Source organism: Frankliniella occidentalis, unplaced genomic scaffold (genome assembly GCF_000697945.3).
Source record: "Frankliniella occidentalis isolate FOCC.00 unplaced genomic scaffold, Focc_3.1 Scaffold120, whole genome shotgun sequence".
In the NCBI taxonomy this organism is placed as follows: Eukaryota; Metazoa; Arthropoda; class Insecta; order Thysanoptera; family Thripidae; genus Frankliniella; species Frankliniella occidentalis.
Window position 1 is genome coordinate 801232 of NW_026267248.1, and position 4767 is coordinate 805998.

At 56.3% G+C, this 4767-nt stretch overlaps 1 protein-coding gene across 4 annotated transcripts in view; it reads left to right on the forward strand.

Annotated features, from left to right (window-relative positions):
- The window catches only part of LOC113205057 (gastrula zinc finger protein XlCGF17.1-like), a 113327-nt gene extending 109515 nt beyond the window's left edge, over window positions 1–3812 (forward strand). For 3 of the 4 annotated variants that reach the window (XR_008011473.1, XR_008011474.1, XR_008011472.1), the window contains one exon: window positions 3708–3811. The gene's annotated coding sequence lies outside the window, so the exon portion shown is untranslated. Of the gene's footprint in view, window positions 1–3707 lie in introns of all 4 variants that reach the window. The other variant, XR_008011476.1, reaches the window with a different exon arrangement.
- Window positions 3813–4767: the final 955 nt, after the last annotated feature.

A 4767-nucleotide genomic window follows, 5' to 3' on the forward strand; every position in this document is an offset into this window, starting at 1 on the left:
GCCCCGACTAGGGCGTTAATCCCCCAACCTGTCGAGATTCTGGACCCACGAGCAGACCCCTCGTGCCGCCACCTTCTCTCCCTCCACCGTGGACAGACGTAATCTAACAAAACAGTTTCGGCGCGCGCATCTTGGGCCCCCGTTTAGTCTGGGGCTGTTCACCCCTCTCCAGCCGTGCACATCTGCTTGCTCTGCCCCTCCCTGCCCTCCACCGCCGGCGACGGTTAGCGTCTCGTCCTCGTCGCCCACCCCGACGGGACGGGCGGGCTCGACCTGTCTGCTCAACACTCTGCCGCCGCAGCAGCACATGTAGCGTACGTAGCTCGCATGTACTGGTGTTGGTGGTGGTGTACAAGCGCACGGCCAGCTGCTGCCGTACAGAGATCGGGGGAGGAGGGGTTGGGGGGGAGGAGGGCTAAAGTCACAGCAGGCTGCCTTTGTCGCCCCCGGTATAGAGATGTCCTCGAGTGTGAGCGAGACGGCTACCGATTGCTGCGGCTGCTGCGGAGGCTGATGGAGATTGGCAATAACCCTTCCTGTGCACATAAATCATGTCCCATCAGATATCTCGACTCCTCTCTCTCTCGCTCGCCGTTGTTGTTCACAAGCCGGTGTCATAACTTATCAACCGCGACCGCGCTGCCGTGCGGACAGGCCGGAGACGAGCGGGAAGCCTACCCATGCGTGCAGGAAGGGGTACCATAACCTCCCCCCCCCCCCTCCCACTTCTCTCCTCCCCGGACGATCAACGCGGAGAGACAGTACGGAGGGTGCTGTGGAAAAGCGAAAAGGCTGACTGCCCTGGGGGCGTGGCGTGGCGTGGCAAGGGCGTATGATGCACCACAAGATAGCTCGAGGGGGGGGGGGGGGCAAAGCAAGTGGAGGACGCGACGCGAGAGACCTCGAAATTGTGCGTTTTCCCCTCGCGGTTCTCTGAGGCCGCGCACGGCCGGCCCTGGTGACATTGACTGGTGGGCGCCGTGTCCTGTGCGTGACCGTGGGCGTGTCACGACCCGGCGTGACAGGTGCGTCACGTGACGGAGAGTGATGTCACGTTATGGAGTGACATCCTGGCCTGGCCGCCGGAGCAGTTGAGGCGGAACCATACCGCCGCCGGGCCGAGCGGTCGGTGGTGTGTACACAAGCGCCACCTCGTAAATCGCGATGGTCACTGTGATGGGAGGAAACGAAAATTGAACTTGCAGGTGGAAAAAAGTATAACGAAAAATAATTGGGAGGTGGTGGTGGGGGGGTCGAACCCACGTGGCTACTCTGCTGCCATCCTTGTCAAGGCCGCAGGCGTGTGGTGATGCATTTAACCGCCTCGTGTGTGTGTGTGCGTGTGTGTGTGTGTGTGTGTGTGTGTGTGTGTGTACGCGCATGTGTGTGAGTGATTCCACCTCCGCCCTTCCCCTTTGAAAGACCCATACCGACGCCGGAATTTGCCTGATTAAATAAGACAAGGGTGGGGGAGGGTGGGGGTTTGGGGTTTTAGTTTTGGATATGAGAGAGGGTGAGCCGCCGAGTGGCATGGCGGTTGCCTTTTCCATCTCGGAGGGGTGGAATAGAGGGGATGGAACAACACACACAAAAAAGAAGTTGACGCTCTGCCATCCGGCCGCGTGAAAGGGCTTTTAAGGCAGGTTGATTAATTCCTTGGTCCCCTCCCCCCCCCCCTCCCCTCGCATGGTAATTTGCCGACGGAAAGTCCTGTCCTTGTGTGCGCGATAGGGGCGACCCGGGGTCGGGGGTGTGGGGGAAGTTTGTCCAACAGTTCCTCCATTGAAGTGAACGCTCGCTCCAATATACGGCTGCTCTGCCATTTAAGCCCATCGGGGCGTGGAGACCTGATAGCAGGCAGCAGCAATCACTGTCAAAAATCCTGTGAACTCTGTGTGTAGGATTAAAATTTTGTACAGGAGTCTTTCCTAAACAAACTACTATACTTGTAAATTCGTGGAAACAAAATTGTGTCGTGATAATACCTTAAAAAGCAACAGCAGAGTTACAACTAAAATTTAATTTATCTATTTTAAAAACTGTGAAAAGTCTTTTGTTAATTATTACAGTGGAGACTGCACCTGACAAGAGGCGGTTCCAGGGGGTCACTGCCACTACTGACGTGCCTTCCCCGCTCATCCTTGTTGTGGTGTGTGCTCGATCTGTTGTGTGTTATATCCGAGTTTCCTGTATCTCGGCAAGTTTTCGGATAGATCAGCGGTCATCGACAGATCGGCTGCGGTGTTGTATGGCGTATTGTGGTCGGCGTTAACTGGACAGGGCAGAGGGGGAAGGGGTGAGGGGGTATGGGTAAGGGCCTAACAGGGCTGGGTGAGCATGGAGAATGGGAGGGGAAAGGGGGGAGGGCAAACCACAGGGAAGTAACATTGCACCGTAGCGGCGGCCGACGGGGCCCTTCAGGTGCCGACGGGTCGGGCCGGGCCGAGGCTGAGGTAGGCCAACTGTGAAGTGGGGTCGTGGCTAGTGGCGTGCTCCGCGTGCTCCGGCTCCGGTGGGAGCTGGGGAAGGACTACTACCCTGCCGAGCGCTCGTGCTGCAGCCGCTGCCGCCGCCCCCTTGCTTGCATCCTGATCTCTGTCTGTAGCGCCACCAGTGCGCCACCTCCGAGTGCGTCACGCTCACGCAAAATTATGATCTGAAATATTTTCGCATTGGTCCAAGTGAAAAATTGTACTTTGTTCAAACCCAAGTGTACAAAATAAACTTAAACCAAGAAAGATTTTTTCTGGGTGCAGCTTGGATACTTTCGCTACAAGTTTGTCACTCCTGCATTGCCAGCAAAACAAAATTTTGCTGTTCCTTTATATTTGCAAATATTTTGCTGAACTAGCAAACAGTCTGTTTTGCATGCTCTTGGAGTATAACATATATTCTGCCGTAAAAGGATGATGGTATTCGATCGGTGTTCGATCTTCTCTATACTTTTCTCGAGAGGACTTCAGGACTTCCCTCGGCAGCGTGGTCAGTGCTGCTATATAGTCCGGCGCCGGGCCGGCCGCCTCGCCGCGGAGCCATCACGAGGACGAGCGGAGCAGAACCGATTGCAGTCTGGGCGGGACGGGGCGGAGAGGCAGAGGCCACTAATCAGTATGAAAATCCCATTCCCTGAAATCGGCTTCGGCAGTGGGGCCTAACCGACGGGGCGCTGCCGGCGGCAACAAACAAAAAACAGGCAGAAAAATGTTCCAGTCACAGACAGAGAGGTATAGGGAAGGGAGATAAGGCTGAGAGAGACAGGGAAGAGCGAGAGGATAAATCGGGCGTTGGCATTGACAGCGAGTGACACACCGGGCGGACAGCAGCGCCGGTGTTGGTCGGCCCGGCCGGCCAGCGATCGAGTTTCAGTTTTGGAGATCCGGCCAGTCAACTCCGCCACGCCTCGCCTCGGGCACTGCTGAAAGCGGCTGAAAGCCCACACGCCGGTGGCCGCAGTGGTTTTGATTTCCTGACTCAGTGATCGCGTAAACACGCTAAACACACACAGACACGCTCTCTCGGATATCTCAACCTCGATTGGCAGGCGGATTGACTATAGGCATAGAACTAACTCTCCGCTGTGCGCTCAACCAGGAAGGAATGATATTGCCCATAAAGAGACACGACTGTACACCGCGAACTTCGAGTGATTTATTTAAGGTATAGTTTCGGTATGTCGTTGACTGATAATGACTAACTTATGTTTGCAGGCTCAACTTTTGGATGCCGATTCTCTCGTTCTGCAGCAGTGCGACTGGCCGCTCTTCACTGCAGCGGCTATCTGCCACATATCCGCCGAATTGAAATAAGAGGTGAGTACTGGCATCGTTGTTGTAGTTGTTCTTGTCAGAACTGAGTGCAGTTTTGAGACGTTCATCTAGTTTAACAATAAAACTGTAACGAGCTGAAGGAAGTGTCGTCGTGGTCACCCACTTTGGGAGTGGAGAGGAAAATACTGTCCCCTACGCACGGGTGCAGCGCGGTTGCCTATACGCACGGGGCCCGGCCCGGCCGGGAGAAGCCTCCGGTCAGCAGTGCAGGAAGTGCTACTGTACTGAGACGTTGCCGTTCGTGTCGTCGTTATGAGAAGTTCGTCACCACATCCGCAGCAGCAGCGGCGCGGGGGCGTTGCGTCGACGTTTTCTCATATCGCCGGGCCAGCGGAACGAATGCCGCCCGCGGCTGCGCGGTCTGGACAATAACAGCGCCACACATGAGGGATGATCCACGACTAATTCCGCCCCCCAACCGTCACCCATAACCCCCGTTACGTGCGACTGTGTCTCTGTCTCCGTCTCTCTGTCTCTCTCTCTCCGCAGCCGTCTCTGTCGCTCCCACGGGACACTGTTGCTGCGTTCAGTTTTAGCCGCCGCCGCCCGCCCCCGGCATTATGAAGTGTCGCCCATGAGGCTCATGAGGGGCGCGAGGGAGGCGCTGCTGGCGCCGGGCCTATGATTAACTGCGACGTGTGCCATGAGGAGCGGATAATCACCGCGCTGATCGCGCCATGGTGGTGGTGGTGGGGATCACCATGCATGGTGGGGATCACCACCGCGACGCGACCCGTACTGGTCGTATCGTATGATGAATCGTCCGGGGTGATATATTTTTGAGGCCGATTCTTTCTTTTTCCGTTTTTTATTGCTCGCTACGTTCTCTTTTTCTGTGCGCGTGGGTAGGCGGTTTGATCTTCTGCCCAAATTCGTTCTCTGGATACGAGCGATCCATAGTAGTATAGGGCACTGGAGGGTGGGGCTGCACGGGGGGAGA